The 23,608-nt window shown below is 46.6% G+C and overlaps 1 protein-coding gene across 3 annotated transcripts in view; it reads right to left on the reverse strand.

Moving 5' to 3' along the window:
• Nucleotides 1-23,608, reverse strand: part of PLS3 (plastin 3) — an 83,532-nt gene that overhangs the window by 49,478 nt on the left and 10,446 nt on the right. The window contains exon 1 of one of the 3 annotated variants that reach the window (XM_083884593.1): nucleotides 700-790. The exons of 1 other annotated variant lie outside the window; for it this stretch is intronic. The gene's annotated coding sequence lies outside the window, so the exon portion shown is untranslated. Of the gene's footprint in view, nucleotides 1-699; nucleotides 791-23,608 lie in introns of those variants that run through there. One more of the 3 variants, XM_083884594.1, reaches the window with a different exon arrangement.

Below are 23,608 nucleotides of genomic sequence, written 5' to 3' on the forward strand. Positions count from 1 at the left end.
AGCAGGGTGACACTTCCTCTCCCAGCCCCAATTAGAGATGTACAAAAACACACCCCCACAGCCGCCCCACGACTTCACTTCATTCCACCCCGCTTCGACTAGACGAGAAGCCGTTCCCATTTCCTCCACACCCTCTGCTTTTGGGAACACCACCGCCGTGCACAAAAGATAAAAGCGAAACACAACCCGAACCCCTTTTCTGCGGGCACCCACCGCGGGAAGAGGCGCCCCCCGCCCTCGCCCGGGTCCCGCTTCTCCCAAACTCGCACAAAGCCCCGGGCTTCCATCCGGGCAGCGCATCCCCTGCGCCGGGCCCGGCACAGCCTCGGGGGGTGAAGTTTTCCACGGGGATGAATCAGACAAGTGCCTTTTCATCGCCGCGGGGAGCCGGGAGCGGCGGCGGCAGCGGGAGCGCGCCCGGCGGACACGTCCCCCCGCCGGCACCGATGTGCTCCGGGCTCCCCCACTGCCCCAGGACACCCCGGGGACACTCCTGCTCGGCAGAGGAGCCGGGTAGGCAGCGAGGGCCAAACTGGGCCCGGCAGAGCAGCGCCGGGGTGGGTGGGCGCCCCCCTGCCTCCCCCACCGCTTTGGCGGGGATGCTCCGGGAGCGCTGGAGCACATGGAGCGGGCGCGGGGAGCGCCCCTAAGTTTCCCCCGAGTTGCGGGCGCGCCGCAGGAGCCCCGGGGAGCACTCACCGTCCTCTCCGTGCCGTGCCGTGCCGCTCCGCTCCCAGCCGTCCCGCCGCCCCGGCCCCGCCCGCAGCCCGCGCTCGGCGCGCCCCGGCCCCGCCGCCCCGGCCCCATTGGGCCGCCCGCCCGCACATCACCGGCCCCGCGCCGCCAGTGGCAGAGCCCAGCCACTCAGGGAGGGCAGGGCAGAGCCCAGCCTGCAGCCAGAGCACGCCCCGTCCGCCCCGCCGCCGCCGTCGGGCTGTTTCTCCCCCTGTTTTCCCTGCTTTCACCGCTCTGGTGCCGCGTGTGTTTGTCCTGGTGCCCCGCGTGTGCCCCCAGTCCTGTGTGTGCCCGCCGAGCATCCCTCGTTCTTGTGCAGCTCTGCGCCGAGCGGGCATCCTTTCTTCTCTGCAGACATTCCTTCCCTCTGTGCTCGCGTCCCTCCTCCCTGCAGGACTGTGTCCTGTCTCCCGAGCACAGCCAGCCCTGGCTGCCTCAGCCCTGCCACGCAGACAGAGGAGCTCTGCGCTCCCCTTCCAAATTCCCCTTGTCTGCCCAGGAACAGCCCTGAGGGTTGGTGCTGAGGATGTCCAGGGAGAGCTGACGCTGGTGGGCACATTGGGTGAGAATCTGCTCGGAGAGCAGAGCAGAGGCAGGATCAGGATTTGGCCCCCACAAGGAGAAATTGGAGTGCAGGTGCCCATCCCTTGCACCCTGTTATTCTGTGCTCCTGGACAGAGAGTGTTGCCATGGCCTTTTCCCCCACACAGCTTCCAGCTGTCCGATTTGGGATAGGTGACCTCATAACTGTCCTAATTTCTACATTTGCTACGCAGATACTCACACCGAAAATTGCTGGAAGGGTTCAGGAAATCAAAGGGCCTTAGGGACGCGTTTTGCGTAAAAGTGGCAAAGAACAGAAATTAATCCAAATAGGCCTTGAGCAGAGAAAGAAAAAGCAAACACCTCCTGTGGGAAGAAGGAGGTGAACAGAGAGGAGGAGATGGGGCCAGAGTTGTACTTCAGACCTGGGCCAAAAAAAGAGGAATTTGTTTCCCCAAATTGGAAACTTCACTTTCCTAGCTGATGCTGACACATCCACCAGGACCAGGAGAGAACATGGGTTTAGATATGGGTCTTCTTCTGGTTTTAAGAGAAAAGCAAATATGCATTCAGGCACAAAAAATCCCTTTCCAGGCCAGAAAGATGAGATATTCCCATGCCTGGAAGTGAGAACAGCACAATGTAATAAATTCATATAACAACCAGGAACACTAATGGAAGATGCTAGCTCTCACATAATGTAAAACCACATCTCATATTTTGCTGTCTATCTATTTTCCGTCAGTGTCAGAAAAATTAAACTTGCCAAAAGATGACACTTACCTAACAGACTATTAATAGATAAGGTACACACCAGCATTAGATCATTCTTTCTCTTCTCTTTCAAACTTAAATAAATGTAGGGCATATTTAACTGGAACTGCCCAGTGAAACTGATTGCAATGAGTACTTAGTTCTCTGTGTTGGCAATGTTACAGGTGCACATTTCTGGATCTGAATTGCATGTGAATGTTATGAATTTTTATATTAATTATTTACAGAAGGGCTGTCAGTCCGGTCTTTATAACATAAGGTAAAACGCATTTTGTTGTCAAAACTGCCAGGAAAATTCATTTTGCAGTGTTTTTCCAAAGCTGCAAAATGACATGGTCTCATAAAGTTGTCCCACATGATGGAAGCGACGTGGCTCACAGTGGGAGTTTCCTCATCACATTAGCAGGAGCAGCTTCCTGAGAAGAATCAGACTCTCTTCCCATCATCCTTTTATGCTTTTTATACAGTTGGATTTCTCATTGGATATCAGAAACTCTTCCATATTCATCAGTTTATTAGTCTGAGTCTTGAAGATAGGAGTGGTAATTTTAGACTGATTTAAAAGATTAGTTCAATTTTATGCTCTGTGGTGGTAGTCCTGTGTTGAGATTAGACCAATGCTTCACACTGCATTACAAACACAACAGAGCTGGGAATATTTCTGATTCTGGATTTTAGCAAAAAAAATATACATTGGATTACTTCTCTCCCTCTTCTGCTAGCAGGCCATAAATAACATGAAACAACAGGAGACATGAAATCATCTTTGTGAATCTTGGCTATTCAGAAAATGCAGATTACACATTTCCATGCCCTGCTTTTGTCCAAACCAGTAGTGTGAAACAGGCAACTCTTTGTTCTCTAAATGAGGGAGTAAAGTAGTAAACATATTGAACGTTTACCCGTTTCTTCCTTTTTGGGATTTCCCCATGTCTTCTTGAACAAAGAAAGTTGAGTTATAGTAGGCACATCCATTCATTCAGCTACAACCAGTACCCTGATATAGTCATCAAGCTCAATTTAATATTTTTATTATGTACTCAATGTAATTACCATGTTCTGAGGAAGATATCAAAATGTGGAGTTTCATTTACACATAACTGGTGAACACCTTGTTTGCAAAAACACACAACTGCACATTCTTGGGTGATTATTTGTGGTTAAAACCACTCTAACACAGATATTGACTTCCTTTTCTCAGAGCTTTGTGAAAGAATGTACAGGTATTCTCAAGATCACCTGGCAGCAGGCAGTTGGATTCTCATTTCACTGCATCCACAGGTGATGTAACTGGTGAAAGATGAAATTTTGCCAAAGGTCACAGAGGAAAACCAGTCCCCTAAAGAAATGTCCCATGGAGATTTTAGAAAGAGACTGAAGTACAGGGTGGATCTGGAATATTGGTGTTGGCCAGTTCTTGAAATTGTATTTGGGACATTTTTAAAGCCCTTTCAAAAAGGTTGCTATTTAGAAAATGACAAAGAACACTGTTTGCACAGAGGGACTTTCCACAAAGTGCCATGAGAACAGAGGAGTTAGGGCCAGACAGGAGACAGGTATTTCCAACCTGACTTACAACAGGACTAGTGTTATTTAATATGACATTTAAATTAAGTCATTTTGCCCTGCCTCTGTCTGCATATTTCCTACATGTTTTTGTAGGAAGTATGCAGGCAGAGGACTCTGACTTCACAAACTACTAGCACATAGGAACTTAGGAGGAAGGAAATAGGCCATGCTTTTTGAAGACTTATTAAAACAGTGCTTCATTAATTCTCCTCTTCAGCAGAGTACAGTGAATTTAACAGGTGTTAGAAAACGCCCTGGCTACAGAGCCACAATGGAAGGAGACTGACTGTTGGATTTTTTTATAAATGCAATTTATTGCCATAATTATCACCAGGCAGATGGAGGGTTGGCCCTGTGTCCAGTACGGCTTTGTTACTGATTCCAGTGGAAGCTGAATGGGCCCTTAAGAGGGCCAGGTTAATGTTAGTGTGACTCCATGCCTAAAGAACTGAAATTATTTTTTTCTATCTCAGTTGAAATGTAAGCTTCTTATCCAGCAATTTAGCAAAGCTTCTCCTGTACTGCTTTTCCATTGTATAAAAGTTATACAAAGTTAAATCTTTGCTCTTGGCTGGGTTGTTGAATAATACTGATATCCCATGGCTAAGATAACTGTCCTAAGATAAATATCATCACAAACAGCAAGTGAGGGGTGGTGACAATCAGGAAGAAGGAAAGGAAGCCTGATTGCAGGGCAATTAAAAACTTGTGTCTCTGATGCACAGTATGTCAGAGAGAGAGAGAAACTGAAAAACACACTGTAGGAGTTCACATGGGTTCCAAGGAGTTGGTGTGAAATTCTTCCATTAGAATTAGGGCATGTGTTCTCAACTAGACTTTTGTTTTGTTTTCTACAAATACTTACTCACAACATTTACAGAATATAAGAACTAGGATATTAATGTCAAAAACACTTGTCATCAATCAAAGAGAACAACTGAGTGGTACTGTGAAGAGATTTAATAATCTGGGACTATTTTTTTTCCATTACAAGAAAGCAGATGGAAATCTGCATAATATTTTGAACTGCAGAAAATTGAATTTACCTCCCACTAGAAACATTTACTCAAATAATTCTGGACACTTCTTTACTTAAAAACAACTTTTGGGAGATAAGTATCAGTAAGTTTATCCATCTGCTTTGTCCAGCACAAGAAATCCAAATTCAAAGTCTCTGAGATCCCCACATGAGTGCAGGTTGCCCACTAAAGTTAAGCCTGTCAGGCTGTGTGCAGGCTGCCTTCCCTCTCACTGTCCTGGCTGTCAGATAACACATCACCTCATAGGATTCTAGACTGTGTTGTGAAACCACCAGTGCCTCCTCTTTCATCTGCTCTTGCTTTGGCAAAGGAGCTGCCCAGGGTCTCATGTTGTCTCTATCCTGCAGTGTATGCTTTATTTGTTTGAAATAGTATTTTTTCTTCTCAAGGAGAGTTTTTCAGGGATCGCCCATGCAGCACTACAAGAGCTCTTCAGTTCCAACTCATCAGTGGCAAGCCAGAGTTACACATGTGATGCCTTTGTACAGCCCTCAACTACAGTTTTTTTATGGGTTGAGCTTATAGAGGACTCACTGACCTTCAAAGCACACAGGAGAGTGGGTGACTTAAGATTTTATTTGCAGTTCATATCAACAGGTTGAGTGCCCCTCCTTCACCTCTGTGGACCAAAAACCAAAAAAAAAGTGTGACAATGAAAAACACAGGTTTGTCTCTTCTCTTTACTTGATTTATCAACCCATAAAGACCAGATCCCGAAAAATTACTGAATCCACGTTTCCTTTCTCCTAGCTAAAGTACAAGCAACTGTTTACAGTGAAAATCATCTTTCCAGAGAACATGAGATGCAGAAGGTCAGACACAGGCAGTTTTGGGCAGAAGAATCTAGCAGAGTTAGCTGCAAACTGTGGAAAATACAGTCTCTGCCATGTAGCTGACCATTGGTCATTTTTTATCTCTTGTGACACTCTGGTGTGCAGTAACCTGGTTATTACCAGGGACTGATGTTCTGCAGCTTCTTCTTATTAAATCCTGGCAATGTGCTCAGAGCTGGACAGCATTACCCTGGAATGATGTTGTTAGGAGGGGTTTGAAGGGAGAAAAGGCTAGTGGTTTGGCAAGATAGGCTTGGGTCAATACTTCATGCAGTGGGTTTTGCATTGGGGCAAGACTGGAAGCAGGGAGCACAAGAGCTGCTTATGCAGCAATTCTGTATGGTATAAGGAGCTTGGGATGGGATGAACAGGGACGTGTACAGGGCCTCCAAGGAGAAGTCTTGAGTGCACAGTGCTGACCTTCGTGAGGGTCAGGCTTTCAGCAATGGCCTTGCTTTCATTTTTCTCTCCACTCTGCCTTTCTTTGGCTTAACTCAAGTCGGAATGTGGTACACAGAGACTGCATGGCAGCTAATGAGTTATATTCTCCTGCTGTAGGCTGAGAGCTGGAGACTGTGCTTGATAACTGGGGAAGTGTTCTTGCTGCTCAAGGACACTTCCTTATTTTCCTAATACTTACTAATTTGTTCATATTTTCACCAAAAGCACTCAAACAGGCTGCCCAGGGAAGTGGTTGAGTCACTGTCCCTGGAAGAATTTAAAAGTCTTGTAGATGTGGCACTGAGAGACATGGTTTAGTTGTGGGCTTGCCAGCGCTGAGTTCATAGTTAGACCTGATGATCTTAAAAGCCTTTTACAACCTAAATTATTCTGTTATTCTAACTAATCTGGACTTTATAGTCCTTCTAGTCTGTAAAATATTTGTGACTATTTTGTTCTCATTTTCTCTGGACTTTCTCCTTGATTTTTCTTATTGTTTTGCTGCTCTCACTTTTGCCTCCTCCTTCCTTTTACTCATGCTGGCACAAAGTTTCTTCAGCTCCTACGAAACTCAGTCATCCTACAGCTTCCAAAACCTATGGTGAGCGGAAGTGAAGCAGGGCTGTCTACATTCCTGCAAGCCCAGGGCTTGGGAGATGGTGTGGATGTGTGCCAGTGCTAATAAATAGGGAACTACTAGTGACTGTGTAAGGCAGGAAAATTGCAGAACAAGATAAGACTCACAGAATTCTATTACGCTGATTTTGGATAAGGATATTTACCCAGGGAAAATAAGGAAAAAGTTAAAAGCAATGCTTTCTCTGTCCAGCAGTGTGTGTGTTTGTGCAGGAGCTGTGCTCAGTGTGACAAGAGCAGGACCCTGTGTGGAGGTGTAGCTGTGACACACTGGCTCTCTCACACCCTGCCCAGCACAGAAGTTGCTTTGCAGTCTCTCAGCCGAGGCTGTGGCTGTTCCCAGCTCTGAGGCCAGGCTGCACCACACCTGCCAAACCAAACACCCTGTGTAGGTATCTCCACTTGGGCCCAGGACACTTGGAACCCAATGCAGTGGCAGGGACAAACTCCGTGGAGCAGTTTCTTTAACGGGTCCAGGAACTGCAAGGCTTTGTTTGCTTCTCCTGTGCTCTGCAGAGCAGAGATCAGGCCAATGCCCTGATCTGAGCAGATCCAAGGAAGCTGCTTTGCCCTGAGTTGCATCTCCAGGTAGCTGAGTGCTGCTGGGGCAGGGCTGATCATGCTGATCAAACCATCCTGCTGCTCAAAACCAAAAGGCTCTGGTGGGTACCATCCTCCTCAGGATATGTGGATGCATGGACGGGTGCTGGTGCATTAGCCACATTTATGTATCTGTGCTATGCATTCCCTAAACTTTATTGCCAAGGCCACAGCAGGAAAGAGAGAACTGCTTGGAAGTAATGTGACTTTTGTGGTAATTGTGTGTGGGATGGGGCAGAAAGCAAAGGAATTCCTTGTGATAGACAAGAAGAACATAAGGAATTACAGAGGCGGGGCAAACAGAAATCAGTCTAAGGTGGCTCAGGTTCATGCTGCTGTAGGACATGGCTAGTTACCCTCTCCAAGGCTTATCTTTTGCTATTGTCATTCCTGTTTGTTGCAGGAAAGCAAATTTCAGTGCTGGTCACTGGGATTTCTCTCGTTTCCCATCCATCTGTGCAGCATCCCAAGCAACAGAAAGGGTGCAGCCACAGTGCATGCAGCAGATGCAAGCTGTGTGTGCAATGGAGTTAACCTCATTTCCAGCCCCCTAAGTGGTGCTTTGCTCCATCCCCCTGGCCCAGGAGCACGGATCAGTCCTCCAGGCAGCAGCATGAGAAGTGTTGCATCCAGCTGGGAGCAATGCTTTCGCCTTCCTGACCCCACCACTGTTCTCCCTGTGCTTAGCTCTTGCTGTTCTAGTTTTTGCTGATCTAGAAGTGTTAAAATTAATTTTTCTCTGGGTGCCTGACTCTAGGCAAGGTTGTTAGATAGCTGGGCCACTGCAGTCTGTGCCTGTCAGCTGCTGAAATCATTTGCATTGGGCTGTAACCCACTAAATACTCACTTTTGCTGATTCACCAGCATCAAAACTCCTGCAAGCTTCATTTTTAAAATGAGGAGTATTTTATTCAAAGAGAACAAGAAAATGCATTTCCATGTTGTAAAATGATTGGCCTTAATGTGTCAAGAGCCCATCTCAATTTCCCTCTGCTCTGCATTCTGGAATCATTGCCACACTTATTTCCAGTAGTGCAGAAAGTCTTTTCCATATGTCTCCACTTCAGCCAGTAGTCTGTAGCTAGTGTCTACTGTCTCCTAGGCAGGAGGAGATGAGGACAAACCAACAGCTCTACTGTGATGACAACAACTGTGGAAAACATAAAACCTTTCTCCAAAAGCAGTCCCCATCTCTGAAAGCAAGCCCAGTCCTGCAAGGAGTGCTTCAACCCCTCTGAGGAGTGTGCAGCCTTGGGACAGTCTGTAAAAGGAGCTCACAGAAAACTTCTGTGTCCCAAAAATCCTCTTTGGCCAGAGTAGCATTGTACCTCATCCTAGCTGAGGGGAGAGGCCTCAGCAATGAAGAAGATGCATAAAGTTAAAAATTCATTTGACACAATTTCTACTGAATTCATAACAAAGCATATTTTGTATGGATATTTGCTTTCACAGCATTGAAGGGCATTTGTGCCAAATGAGATGGCTGAGCACAAACTTCATCTTCTGCATTCACATAATTTACATCACAGGACTTTTCACTGGACACTGTCCTGGTATTTCACATTCCAGCCCAACAGCAGTCTGCAGGTTTTGACCAACATGTTCTGTAAAAAAAGTAATTTACTGGAAAAGGACAGTAAACAGCTCATAAAAAGTATTTCTCTGCATCAGCTGCAGACAGGAATTCCTCCCACGGGCCCCTCTTGGTCCCTTTGTTACAGCTGATAGGGGCATGCTGGATCAAAGGGAATTCATAGCTGTGACATGGCTTAAAAACAGAAGAAAATAATACTCTTGTGGGAAAAAAAAAGGGTTCTCTAGTGGGCTGGAACTAGGCAGAATTAGAAAACAGGCTGTGTTGTCCTCAAGCAAGGGCATTCCATGTCCTCCTGGTTCTGCAGCAGGCACTGACAGTCTTTTTTAAGAGTGGCAGATGAGAGCAGTGAGGGGCCCTCGACCCTGTGTGTGGAGGATACCTGAAATGACCAGGCCCTGGGGCCATACTGACCTGCAGGGAAAGGACAAACTGGTTCTTAGAAGGGCACTGTGGCCCCCTGCTCTCAGCCATTTCCCAAACCATCTGCCCCAGGCATTTTATCACCTCAGTGTTTCAGGGGACCTCTTTTGGGTCCCTGCCTCAGCAGCCACTCCAGCAGAAGAGCCCAAAGCTCTATTTCTTTAGAAATGCAGCTTTCTGACAAGGGCTGTATGTCCAAGACTTCTCCAAGGGCCACATTTGCAGGAGAGGTGGCCATGTGCAGCCCAGCTCCAGTTCCCAGGAGCTGTTTTGCAGGGTGGTGTCTCCCAGCCTCAGCCTCTCCTGTGCTCCACATGGAGACAAAACAGGGTTAAGAGATGCCAGCACCAAGTACCCAGAGAGAGCAGGGCACTCCTCTGATGGACAAAGTAACATATATCTCTCCAACAGAGATCTCATCTCATTTTTGATTTGGCAGCGGGAAGAGTTTTGATCTCTTCCTGCTTTTTGTTGTTCTTGTTTTAGCATTATCTGTCCTCACTTTTCATATTTTTGATGTTCCATCCAGACCAATATCAGCTGCTGTGACTGCTATGAATAAAAGTCTTTTTTTCTAGAAGTAGGGCAAGGAACATTTGGCTTTAGTTTTGGTTTTGTCCCAAACACTTTTATAATTGACTTAGTTTTTGTGTTCACACATGTATCTCATAAGAAATTTGAGAATGAAGCACTGCCAAAGGCATTAACACACAAAAACATTTTTCTGTCACTAAATATCCACTCCTGATCTGTGAAAAGAGGTTTTTTCCAGTCATTTTATGGTTATGGCCCATCAGATTGGTACTGGAAGAAAATCTGAGGTAGCTTTCTCTGTCACATAGCTGCTAAGTGGCTCATATTTGCTTTTGAAATGTTTTCGGTGGTGATGACATCAACACTGATGGATTTGTCAGGCCAGCTAGCCATGAAGGCAGCATGAAAAACCTGACCTTGTTTGCAAGTGATTGTAAAGGTCTGTGTTCCCTGTGGATTTCATTCCTGTATTAATGCAACTACTAAAGGACTATCTTGAAAGAGCTGTTTGACAAAGAATTGGAAATCACAGATTATGAGAGGTCCTCATGGACTGCAGCTCGTCAAAAACTGCTCCAGTGTGGGTCCCTTCCATGAGGTCAGTCCTTCAGGAAGAGGCTGCTCCAGCTGAATGACAGAAAGTGTGGGGTCGGGTCAAACTCAGCACATCAACCCAGAGCTTGGGGAGTGCAAAATCTAACCACAGATTCAAGTGCAATACTTCAAAGCACAATCACTTAACACTTCTTTTTGAATGTGAGGTTAAACACTTAAAGGAGTCTGCAGGTGTTGAAAATACTCAAGTTGATGCCAAACAGAATTATTTATTTTCATTCCAGCCACAAATTATCCTTTTCCAGTTTTGTTTTGCCAGCCGAACTGTGATTTTCCCAACCTGTAACTAGGAAAAAGAATCTAATTTCCCCACTGGGGACCAGCCTCACTGACCTGGGAGTTGGAAGATGTGCTGTGTAGCACACACTAAATAAAACCTTTGCCCTGCAATCCAAATAAGCTTGTAATGGTTTTACATCCCCAGCTGGGAGGAAGGTTTTTCTACATCCATGCAGCTTTCTGGTGCATACACAATTCCTCAGGTTTAAATGTCAGCTTGAGACCCTGGCATCTTCTTCTCATCATGATAGTAATCTCCAAGTGAGCAAAACAGAATTATTAATTCTTCCCCTATCAAATCCCACCCTAGCTAACACCACCCAGCTTCTTAATCCTTACAACCTCTGGGCTGGATATTCTTCTTGGCACAGCCCAACATTTTTTGTTAAGACTTGCAATATTTTGCATGATTTTTAAAAATTTGAACTCCTTTCAAACAGTGTCACCTCCTTGATTCCACCACTCTGTGCCTACCTTCCACCTTTCAGTGTTTATTTCAGAGTATTTGGATAATTTGGGATAATGATGATCATGTCCCTTGGCCATGTGCCATCTGACACAATGGGTGCTGATCCACGCTGGCAGATTCTCAGAACCAGGATTATGGAGGCAGTAGTGACATCACTGAGGGCCACAGGAGGGTGATGGGCTGTGAAAGGTCATGGCAAGGCAAATCCATGTTTTCTGCAGACAAACCCCTGGGTGACATGTATCCTGTGGTCCGGGTGGCCTTTGATGACAGTTTTCCTTCTGGCCATGGATTTGCCAGGGGCTGACAGTGCCTCTGTCCCAAACTGCCCTTTGCATTTTGCCCTTGGCATCACACACAGTTCTGCTCTATCGGTGTGGCCACTGCCTCCACCCAGGACAGACCACTCAGTTCCCAAGCCAACCCTCCTCTACAGTGGGAACCACTGTGAAACCCTGGAGAGAAAAAAATTGATCTTTATCAGCATGAAAATAAAGACTGCTTGGAGGCCACCCTTCCCCAGCTGCTCTGGCCAAGCAGAGCTGCAGCCATTGCTGGCAGTTCTGGGCATGCCAAGGGAATGCTAACACGTGGTAGGGGATTAGGATGACACAACTGTTGGAACAACAGCTGGGTAGGCTGATCCTGGGTACAGGCAGCTGCCTGTGATGTGGCCAGCCAGGAATCACCTGTTGCATGGGGTGCTGCTCCTCTCAGCCTTCTTGCACACTCACGTGTGTGCACAAGTTCATTGCTGTTACTAAAAGCATAATCTATTCGTGCAAGTGTGTAAAACTTTCTGCATGAAAGTCACGATTCAGCTGGGGACAGTCCACACTGTCCATGCATGCTTGCACCTGCATTGGCTTTCTCTTCCCTTTTCCTCACACAGTGCTCAGTGTGGAAGAAAACAGGCAGTGGAAGAAGTCCCACGTGGTTAGTCCACAGCCTGTTTTAGCAGGATGGTTGAGACTAGAGGCTGCAGCTGTCTGTGGAGGACCACAAACACAGATCTACCCAAAATGGTCCCAGCTGTCAGCAGATCCTCCCCAGGACCTCCTTTACTGCTTCTCTGCCCCTGACCATGAAGTAGTTGATCTGAGCTGCTCCCTGTTTCCTCCAGCAGCCTGCTGTGCGTCCACAAGCTGCTGGGCAAACACTCCCTGTTTACTTTTTATTGCCTATGCAATATATCTCTACAGATATCTCTCCTAGGAGCACGATAATCTGCTGTATGTATAGTAAACCAGCTCTCCTGCAATACTGCCCATGTTTATGGTTTTGTTAATGAGGACTCTTCCATGACATTTCTGTACCCTAAGGAGGCATGGGCAGGAGGATCAGGGAAGGCAATACTCTGTGGTGAGGGATTGAGAGGAAGAATTAGACAAGCCACCAACGTAGATGTTGAAACTTCCACACATCAGTCTGCTGGCCTGTATCTTTATGGCTGTATCCCACTTCTGGCTGTCCCTGATGATCTGGAGAGAGGTTTTAAGAGTGTGATAACCACCTGTCCTAAAGTGAACAGTGTCAGGAATCCATCAAAGGGCAGAAAGAGAACCTCATTGCAAGGAATCTCATTGTGTCACAGTGTGTCTCTAAAATGGTTTCCTGAACTCAAAATCCTCTGAATCCTGATGTCTTTCGAAGTGAGGATACTTTCAGGAGGGAGAGTTGATCTGCAATATGGCAAGGGACACTCATGCAAACAGGCACCACTGGTGCAGTAAAGCAGCCCCCCACTCCCTGAGGATGAGAGCTGGAGCTGCTCCCAGGCTCACCCTCCATGTGGGAGGATGGGCATGGGGTCTCTTCCTCTGCTGCCCACCCAGTCAGGCTGACAGAATAGGTTCTCTGACCCAGCAAATTAGTAGAGGATATAAAACTTGTGATAAGGGAGGACTGTGACCCCATCTGCCATGCGAGTGCTTACAATAAAGGTATAAAGGGTAATGTAGGTCAACAGTCTTGGCTGTGCCCAAGGTGAGATGTGCAAGAAGACCTGCTAAGGTCAAATTGGCTCTTTTACAAGGAAAAAAATCCATGAAGAGAAAGTGTAAGTGCCCTTCTTTTCTCCTAAAAGAAGCCTCAATGCTGGCATCCAGGGAGAGCACAGGTTTCCTCGGCTCCATCAGCCTGCTCTGCCACAGCCCAGCTTGCCCACGGGGCTCAGCGTGGCTGTCTCCACCTTCACAGTGCTGAACATTCCTTTTCTCAGCTGGCAGGGGAGAGAATGTGCTGGAAAGCAGAGATAAAGGTTTCAGATTCAAAGAGCTCAAGGCAAATGAGAACGCCAGGGGGGAAAAAAACAAGTTACTAAAGGTGCACCTACTGTGCCCTCGAGCGGGCACAGAGGAGGGAACATTTGTCAGCTCAGAGGTCAAAACAAACCAGAAAGAGAATATGTCTGGGTTAGCAAGATGGGGAAGAGAAAAATATTTAATCTTGAGCAATCAGAAGCATTTCGTTCAACCTGAACTTTCCTGTGTTTCCTAACTCTATATTTAACTCACCTTATACTTAAGGTTACTTGTGATGGAAAAAATGCATTTAAAAATCTTTCATTGCGAATCCAAATAGTTACAGAGGGCCTCAGGTGAAACAAAGGGAAAAACAGAAGATGTTGAATCAAACACGCTTTTCAGCCATAGTTGTCAAAATCTAGAGTATTTTGTTCTCCCAAAATGCCTTTGTGAACTCATTCTGTGAAGGGGAGATGTGAGAGCTACTCATGGGCAGCAGTTCCAAGACTACCCAGGTGAAGAAAAAAATCATTAGAAGTTTAAGAAGAAGGAGGCAGCTCAAGCCTGTACCTGTGCCCTGGTGTGCACGTGATGAAACAGGTTCCTGACCGCCCTGAACTGATGGCGTATTTGTTATGAACATATAATCACCCTCTTGAAAACAGCAGTGGGTGCCAGAGTTCATTAACATTTGCATCTGGCAAGGGCTCATACCCAATAAACCCCCCTGGCTTAGTTTTTGGACTACCCAGTGCTGGAGACAGTGATGAGAGAGCAGAGTCTCTGCCATGGAGCAAGATAGGCTCAGCAGCTCAGAGACTGCTGATACCAGGAGGAGCCAAGGATGTGCCAAGCAAGGGAGCCTGGAGTTTTTGGCTTCTGTGTTTTTTAGGGTAGGAACCTAATCTCCTTTTGAGTGTTTATGTAGGACTTGCCCTTTGGCACTTGCAAAGTGAGGGGCAGCTCAGCCTGAGGGGTGGTGGTGCATCAAGGGGCAAGGATGTGACATGTGACACCTTTCCTTCCCTTCTCCCTGCCAGGACACCCTCCAGCCTATGGACTTGGTAGCAGTGTTTTTCTTTGTGTGGAAGCACTTAGAACTCATTGTATAGTGTTTTGCCCCCTGTTCTGAAAAAAAGATATAACTTTTTCAACACCTAAAGCACAAAGCAAACAACTGAGTTAAGAGGGATCTTTGGTTATTAAGAGTTTTGGAGAGCAGTTTTAGATTCATAACTTGATTACACAGAGAATGGATGAGAAGAGCAAGCAGGAGTGTGTACAGGGCTCCAGCACAGCAGATCCTGGTACAAACAGAGTTTTTCTCTTTCCCATCCCAGGGCCATCACCCATGATAGCAACACATCCTAAGGATCACGGTGCCTGGTGGGGAGCACTCAGGAAAGTTGTCCCACTCTTCACTGGCAGCTTTCAGAGATAACATCTAACCCTACAGCAAAGCTTCAGATGTGTTAGAAAAGCAGTGTCAGCATTAAGAAAAACCTGTCCCTCAGCTAGTCTCAATTTGGACTTTACCTTGGACTGTATCCACTGCAGGGCAAAGGAAGTCAAGCCTCAAAAACAACTTCATAATGGCTTTTTGTATCAGAGGAGTTTTGATCCTGATAAGATTTTAGGTTACCGTAAGCTAAATGCCAGAAGTTCCTTGAACCATTATCTTTCAGTTTCAACAACACCATTCCATGGGAGGGCAAACTCCTGCACATGGTAGTGAGGTGACAGAGAGGAGAAATCACTTCTGTCTCTGCCCCCTGTCTCACACAGCAATCCTTGCAGCACAACCCATGGGGCCAGCTCCCATGCAGTGGGGAGTTCCCACACCCCTGTACTGCTGCTGGACACCTGTCCCTCAAAATCCAGTACATGCACAGACCTGTGACACAACCCAAGCTCTGCCACCCAGTTTCCCCCAGTGCAGTCTGAGAAGCTTTTCCTGCCGTGTCCCTCCTTCGCTCTGCAGAAGGCACGCTGTGATGACCATGGCTTCTGTTGTAAATAAAGCATCTGATCCCCAAACAACATCCATCTGCAGCTAAATAAGGATGCACTCTGTGCTGTTTGAGGTGGATCTTCCTGATAGTGCAGGTTGGGTTTTAGACTAGTAATACTGGGGAGCTTCACCCTTCACAGCACCAGGACCAAAAGAGATGAGCTCTTTGCAGTCCTTGCTGTGTCGCACTCCTGATGCTGACAGACCATAGCTGTGGATACCATGTTCAAGGAAATTGTAGCCTGATGCTGTTCTGTTTTTTGGAGTGGGCCACAGCACCACGAACCTGCACAGAGCCTACTGAGAGTATCACCAGCAGCCTGCATCAGTCCTACAGCACAATAGGGATTACCATGGGCTGAGGGTGAGAGCTGCTGAGTGCTGCCTTCTCCTCTCTAACCCTGCAAAGACCTCCCAGAGCACTACAGAGAAGGCTGGAGGTCCAGCAGCACTGCTTGGCCCAATACTCTGCAAAAAGGCCACACAACTTTTGTGCTGCCAATGCTGAAGTTCTCACAGCAGTCATGATACTCTCTCCTTTTTTCTTTACTTTGTTTACTGTTTCTATTTAAATAATAACCTTCCTGTTACTCAGCATAGCCAGAAAAATCAAACCCATGTACCTGAGAAGCAAAGGCCTGATTCATCTGTAGGATTTTGGATGTCAATCACAGTAAATCACAGTGGCATTCTCTGAAAATGAGCTGCAGAACAAGGACTGAGCAGCAGCCTGTTTCAGCTGCGTCTGTGATTCCTTTGTTATGATTCACCTTATACAAATATCCAAATAAACAAGTTTGCTTCCAGGAATATTCTGGTGAGAGGCAAAACACTGAAAAAAAGTCACTGAACTCTCTCTCTGAATGGAGAAATCTCTTCCTGACAATTTGATTGTCGAATGTGCCCTGGCTTGTGCCCCAAAACTCTCTGTGCCTGAGGCAGGTACCCACACCATGTACTTGGCACAGTGCACAGTCACACCAGGAATATGCGCAGCGTTTCCTTGGCACATCTCAAGGAAATGCATATTTTTCCACTGTGCTGTGTTTTTGAATCCTTACACAAGAAAATATCATTAAATGCTGTTCCAAAATTGTCTTTGGTTTTGCTGATCCATCTGTATCTGGATGCAGATGATCTTCTAACCAGGACTTTGACACTATAACAAGGGTTTCTCCCTTATCAGATACTTCTGCAGCCTCTTCTATTCCTTGATGGAGTCTATTTTTCTAAAAAAATAGCTGATTTCCCACCTACAGTGTCCAATGTACCAGCAGATCTGTTGATTTCAGTAGATCAATGAATATCTAATGTTGCTTTTGCTTATGTGGAAAAAACCCTTCAGCGTGTGCCCCAGTTCCAGGTTTACAGTGTGGCAGCATAACGTGGCCTCTTGACCCAGAGTGAAGCCACCACAGTGGTATCTGCAAGAATTTAGTACAGTTGCCTGGACTAGCAGCTTGCAAAATATTTGGGATGCTGAAATATGTCCCGAAGACAAAGAAGACAACTGCTTGGGGCAGGCTGACAAATGAGCCTGTTACCCTCTGTCCCCGAGCAGATCTTGTGCCATTTATTAACTCCTGTCAGAAATGGCTCAGGGCTGATCCCCTGGGTATAATGTTCTAATTTCTGGGGGTTACACATATGGGTCACACCGAAGTCCAGGGCCTGGAGCACACACAGTCTGGCTCTGCAGACTCTGCAGCCATCTACAGCCATTGCACAGGAAAGGGGATCTGTGGAGGGTGAAAAAAGAGCAGAGTGAACCCTCCCCCAGATTCAGAGCCATAATTGTCTCCTTCTTCCAGCACTTAAAGAATTCACTGAGCCTTTCTGAGCTTGGGCTGTTTGTACATTTGCATTAACACAGGGTTAAGTTATTAGTAAGCAGGTATTCCAGAAAAAGAGAAGAAAATACCTCCAAGGTATTTTAAAATGTATTTAACTGTCTAAATCCTTTTGCTAGATGTAAGCTTAAAACTATTCCTTCTCATTTTCTTGAGACAGTGCACTCCTCCAGGATACAGAAATAGCCCAGCATCCCTTTTCAACAGTTTATGAGTTGTCAATTCATGCTCATTGTGTCCTGTGTTTAGAAATCATCTAGAGCAGCAGGATGTATGTACCAGGCCCAAGAAGTCTGTTTTATTTCGTACACGTCACTCTTTAGACCAGCTGTGCTGGTGAGATTTCCTCGCATTACTGCTATTGTGAGAAGAGCAAAAGACACTGAAATACTCTATTTCAGAAGGCTGCTAAATGACAATGTTTGAAGTCTTGATTGCAGAGCAAAGCCTCTCTAATTCAGAATTATGGAACTTTCCCTGGAGCCACGTGGATGTTTCAGGAAGTCATTCAAAGGAGCAGTTTTTTGCAAAGGGAGGAGGTTCACAGGAGGATCTTTTCCTCTCAAAAGCGTCTTGAGTTTTTCTGGAAAGACACCAGTGTGTTTTTAGAGTTGTCTGCTGACTATTTTTGTGATCCTTCACAAGATATGTGGACACCAGGGAAGGGGTTTGCAGGGGCCCACACATGGTCCCACCCAGCAGGGAAACCCTGAGACCTTCCCTGCTGACAAATGGCACAAGGAGATAACTCACAGAAATAACGACCATGAAAGAAGCTGGGGAAGGGGCAGGGGCAGATAAACGTGCAGAGACACTTGAACTGGACACCACCATCCTTTCTCCAACAGAAGAGACCTTTTCATTTATATGTCAGCATTGTGAAAGAGAAATGTACAATGAAAATATTATAATAGCCATCATATACGATATATGTGTATATATATATATATACATACACACACATCATATACAACATATACTAATGCAGAAATAATTATTCATTGGTTAAGGCTGTGCTCTTGAGCCAAGAAGTTCCATGCACCGCTGGCTGTGGAGTTCAGCTGCTCTGCTGGCTGTCCTAAAGGACAAACCCTGCTCTGGCTGCATCTCTCCAGCCATGAATCACTCACTGCTGTGAAGGGCAAAGGAATTTGTCTCTTTCAAAGCTCCTGAAACTAAAATGTCATCTTCCAAAGTGACTTGAAATATTCCAGGGAAGTTATTCTTTCATACATAATTATTCTTTGCTTTTTTAAAAAAATGATTAAAATGCTCAGCATTTTTCAAAATCAGAAGTGAAATTGCAAAGGATGTGAAAAATGTTAGTCTATTTCCTCTAGATCTTCAGATTTGCTCAAATACAATGGTTCTCATTTTGGTAGACACCAAAATATTTCCCTAATCCTGCACTTCTCATGAATTTTGTCTGTTGAAACCACAAAAAAAAAAAAAAAAATCTTGTTCTTTGCTGGGCAAATGAGGGATAAGCTGATAAGCTGAGAGACAGACTGCTGTCCTGTATCCTGCCTGGTTCAGGCAGCAGGGTGTAGATGACCTGCCAAACCGGGAGCAGAGGGATGCAGGCATATATGGAAGGGAATCAGAACTGCCCTGGGAATGCTGTCACTATATGAGCTGTGTGTCACTATGTGAGTCCAAAAGCAGCTCTGACTGATGCATTCAGGCACCTGAATGCAGGAGGAACAGGGCATTTCCATGCAGGTATCTCCAGACACCTCCATAGGTTGTTCTCTGGGTGTGTAGATGTGGTGTTGTTGTGTGTAGCCCAGAGCAGAAAGCAGCTGTCTGGAGGAAGGATGATCCCTGGGGCATTGCCTTTCACATCCAGCTCTCTGCAGCAGCCAGTGCTTTTGCAAATAATAACTCCCAGGCAGGCAGGAACTTCTCAAGTCAGGCAGAGTTTGCCTGGAAATGTCCTCGTGGTGTGATAAGAAGCATGTGACAACGACACCCAGACCAAGGATGCAGGCTGAGGGTCCAATTGTGGAGCCATGCTTAGGGATGGAGACATCACAGCCCTCCTGGGACTTGAAACCTGCTCTGGAAAACCTTTCATACACCAAAAGCCAATAGGGCCCTTTCAGGTCCCTGTGAAAGGATGGCAGGACCTGAACTTTTCTTTCTTACCAAATACACAAATTTAAGAGAACAAACCCTGTCCAGTCTGGGGTGGCAGCAAAAGCTGAGCTGTTCATGAGCCGATGTCCTGTGTTGTTCATGACGTGTTATGATTACAAGTTACTAAACTAAGCTTGACTGACTAACTAAACTAGGCTCAACTAACAGTTCCCCAGAAGCCTTTCCTTCCCCCATTCTCTGCACAGCCTCTTCCCTTCACAGTGCCAGAGGTGTTCAAGGTGAGGAGAGGAGGGAGGCAGCTCCAGCAGTGCAGGCAGCCTTCACAGGTTGGCCCACCCTGTGCAGGGTGCCACCTCATGTCTTTCCTTCTCACTTCTTCCTCCTCTTGAGTTCTTGCAAAATCTGCAAATCAGTGTTCCCCCAGCTGGTTTCTTTTCTGGACCCTTTTTGGGCAGGAGTAGATGGGTGCGTGCAAGAGGCAGCAACACAGGCTGAAGTTATGGAAAGGCAGAGCTCTAACCCAGGAGGGGCAAAGGAAAATTTCTTTTGTTGTTTTTGGATTAGCTCACCCAGAGTTTCTCTTTGTTTTTCTGCCAGGGCTGCTCTTAAATGTCTGACTGTACACTTTTCAATGCTTATTGAAAGATCATTGCTTCCCACAGCTCGACATTTTTTCCATCCAGCTCATAAGCCCTCCAGTGCCATGCAGCTCCCCCAAAGTGCTCTGCCCCTCTGCAGCCTGGGGGCGGGGCCCCGTGGATGGGAGAGTGAGGGCATCTCTGCAAAATGCATCCTTGTTCAGATTTGATCAGCTGCAAAGCTGCGAAATTTCAGAGGGGAAAAAAATTCAGGTGCTAATGGTCCTGAACTCAGTGATAACTTTGTCAGGACTGGGTGTGAGGGAGCTCACGGAAATTGCTGCAGGGTCAATTGAAGGAAATAGCAGAGTAGAGGTGATGTCTTGGAACACCATGTCCTTGCAGGCAGTGCTGGCACATGGCTGTGACAGGCTCACCCGTGGGACATCAGCCCATGGCACTCAGGGGAATGCTGCCCTGCTCCCCAGGGACACACAGCCAGGGGAAGCTCTGCATGTCAGGGTGCTGCATGTCGAGGTGCTGCACTGGGCTCCTGGTTCCTGGTGCAAATCAACCTCTCCGCAGCAGCCTCACCCTCAGGATTAGGTTAGGGAAGAGGCTCAGGCCAGCAGCTTCTCCTGAAATGTGAGTTTGGGGCAAGAAGTTTTCACCTGCTCAGAAGTGTTTCCTCCCTTGTGCTTTCTCAAAGGCAAAGAGAGATAACGTGCAGGCCTGGAGGGATGAGAGGTCCTGCCACAGCTCCCTGTCTTAGCCTTAAATGCTGAATGCTCTCTTTGCTGTCACCCTCAGAGGTCCTTTAATTTTAATGGTTACAAAGAAAGAAGAGGCCCAAGCAGGGAGCATTGCCCAGCATGTAAATCCTGACTGAGAACAAGTGCACCATAATAGGGTTTGAAATCTTACTCTGGCAGATCACCTTGACCCCCATCCATCTGCAAGGAGCACCAGCAGTGTGGAAAGGCAGCTGAGGAAATGGGATGCCACGGGTGGAGGGAGCTGAGCAGCCCAGTCCTCTGGGCTGGGTACCATGTCCTGTACAGCAAGGTCAGGGGTGACCCCAAATGGGGCTGATGAGAAGAATGCTCCTCTCCTGGAGTCAATTAAACTGACAGCCTTGTGTAGCACACAGGGCTGACGTCCCTTTCCTTGTCTCTGGCTGCAATTCTTTTTCAAAAGTTTTTTTTTATTATTTCTGATTCTCACGGGAGCAACCTGTATTCCGTTGTCAAGTGAACTGGCCTCCTTTTGTTGCTCTTAAGTGCTTTCAATCCGTATGCCTTGCTAGGAAAAACACTGTCTCCCGTAAGAAAGAAACATATACGGTAAATTCGGAAGCGTTTTAGGCATCCCAGCAGTGCACTAAAATGTTTAAGATGCATTTGAGGAAAGCTGCCCTTTGTTGAACTGTTTCATCACGGACTGTTTAATGCAATTGCTGTCTCCTTGCCTTGAATAATGTATGTAATAGCCACTGTTAGTCGTGGTCCCTGGTGTGTGAATAACAAACAGCAGTCACGGTCAGAGGCTGGCTCTGGTGAGGAGGCATGGTGCTTCCACTCTCATCTCCTTGGAAGAGGAAGTCAGCAAACACTGGCAGGTCTCATAAAATAAGGAATTAATGCACCCTGATGTGCACACAGTGAATATTGGGCAGACGTACTAACATCCTCTGTCAGGAGGCAATATTAGGACCCAGCTGAGGTTACATGTACTGCCCTGGGGAGTGGGGCACTGGGAGCACAGCGAAGGACTTGCTGCCCTGGGGAAGGCTCCTCACACTGCCAGGGATCAGGATGAGAACTGCTGGAGATGAGGTCTTTTCCCAAATGATATTTTGTTCTAGTGGCCCCAGGAGCAAGGATCATCTAGGAAAAATGGTTGTTATGGTTAGGTGGACCATGGATTGTGTAGGTAACAGTGAACTGTGGTGGTGGGCTACAGAAGGAGACTGGAGCATGAGGGATAGAGGACATAGGGCTGCAGCAGAGCAGCTAAGAGAAGAAAAGGGTGTTAATAAACTTTTTTCCCCCACTATGTTGCAAAGCAGGCACTGAAAGCTGTCAGTGGAAACTGGAGGAATTTAAAATGTTTTAATAACAACCTCTCGTCTTATCAAAAGGATTTCCCCAATGAGTCTCAAACACTTTACCAATGAGTTTAATACCCCTTATGCTCAAAAACCAGATAAGACTGAGGCTCACCTGGGCAAAAACATCCAGCTATCAGCCAGAGAGCTCCTGTCCCACAGCAAGTTCTGCTTCCACAAAGTTGCACTGGGGAGAAAAGTTCTCCCCAGTGCAGAGTTGCCTGTAGCAAAATCCTCCTTTTCAGCATACATGGCCCAAAGTGTGATGAAAATGGCAACGTTACTGAGTTACATATTCCTAATGCTTCCACAGTCTGGCTGGCACCACCCTTGGCATCATGAGCCATGACACGTTGTCATGAGGAAGGGGACAGTGCAGCACATTGAATACACAGATTATTCTTTCCAGCTTTTGAGGTTGAGGTGGACAATGCACACAGAAATATCCCTTCTGACTCGACTGAAACATCCCCTCAGTTGTGTGATCAGCCTAAATATTACAGATCAAGTGAAGGGTGAAAAGAGGGAAAGGAAAAGCCTGGAATCTTTTCTGTAAAACTGCAGGCTCTTCACACTGTTTTCTTCAGAGGCCAGGCATGCTGTCCTGCAGACGCTCAGCCAGTTTTGGTAATATTTCATTTCCAAATGGAAGCAACATCTTGACCAGCACTGGGTCAAAAACCTGCAGCATCCCTGATGCCAATGCCAGCATTGGCCAGTTCAGCTGGTGGGCAGAGTGCTGCATGCAGCTGATCATGTCACACAGAGCAGCAAGAGACCTGTTGTGATAATTCCATTCTCTTAATCACCAGCTGCTCCTAATTTTCTGTGTCAGGTTTGAAATTAGCTACTGTTTGTACAGTCCTGCTGCTTGACAGCTGCAGAGAGGACAGGTCTCACCAGTTGCTGCTGGGCACAGCTGTCATGTTCCCTGGTCACCCTCAGCCCCCCTGGTCTCGGGGAGAAATGCTGTTCAGCCCCTCACATGGCACAAGCCAGCCCCACTGGAGCCTTTGGGCACCATCTGAATGGAAATGTGCAACAACAGAAATGATGTGTTGGTGCACAGTCAAGAATCCCAAGGAAGGAACCGTATGACACTGTGCCCTCTCTTTTATTTCTGGAGCTTCCTGCCAGAGTGCAAAGCTCTTAGGCTTTCAAAGGGTCTAAACTTCCTTGAGTACTAATGCAGGGGAAATAGAGAAGGCAGCAAAGTGCCCTACTTCTTGCTTTCATTTTTATCTTGGCTTGACAACACATTGCTGCCGCTAGCGCATCTCCATTCCCGTTCTCTTTTATTAGCAAATGCACTTTGACTGGTTGAATGATTCATGCAAATAATTTACCAGACCACATAAAGCCAGCTTTTCCCTTCCTGTGTCACCCTCAAATGAACAGGTACTTTTTAATTGATGGATTTGCTGTCAGTAACCGCTCAGTGAAAAGGCTGTGAATACTTGAGGGGGAGAGTTGTTTGTGAGCTGCTGTGTGGTTGGACTGACCTGTCTCTGGGTAAGGGAAGAGAGCAGGCAGGCATGGAGCAGTCTGACCCCATTTATACTGGAAGACACAGAGTAACCATAGTCCCTTCTGTCTCACAAGTGCCCTGATTTGTCAGAGCAGCAGCCACT

This window comes from Zosterops lateralis (assembly GCF_965231275.1).
Source record: "Zosterops lateralis genome assembly, chromosome: Z".
Classification (NCBI taxonomy): domain Eukaryota; kingdom Metazoa; phylum Chordata; class Aves; order Passeriformes; family Zosteropidae; genus Zosterops; species Zosterops lateralis.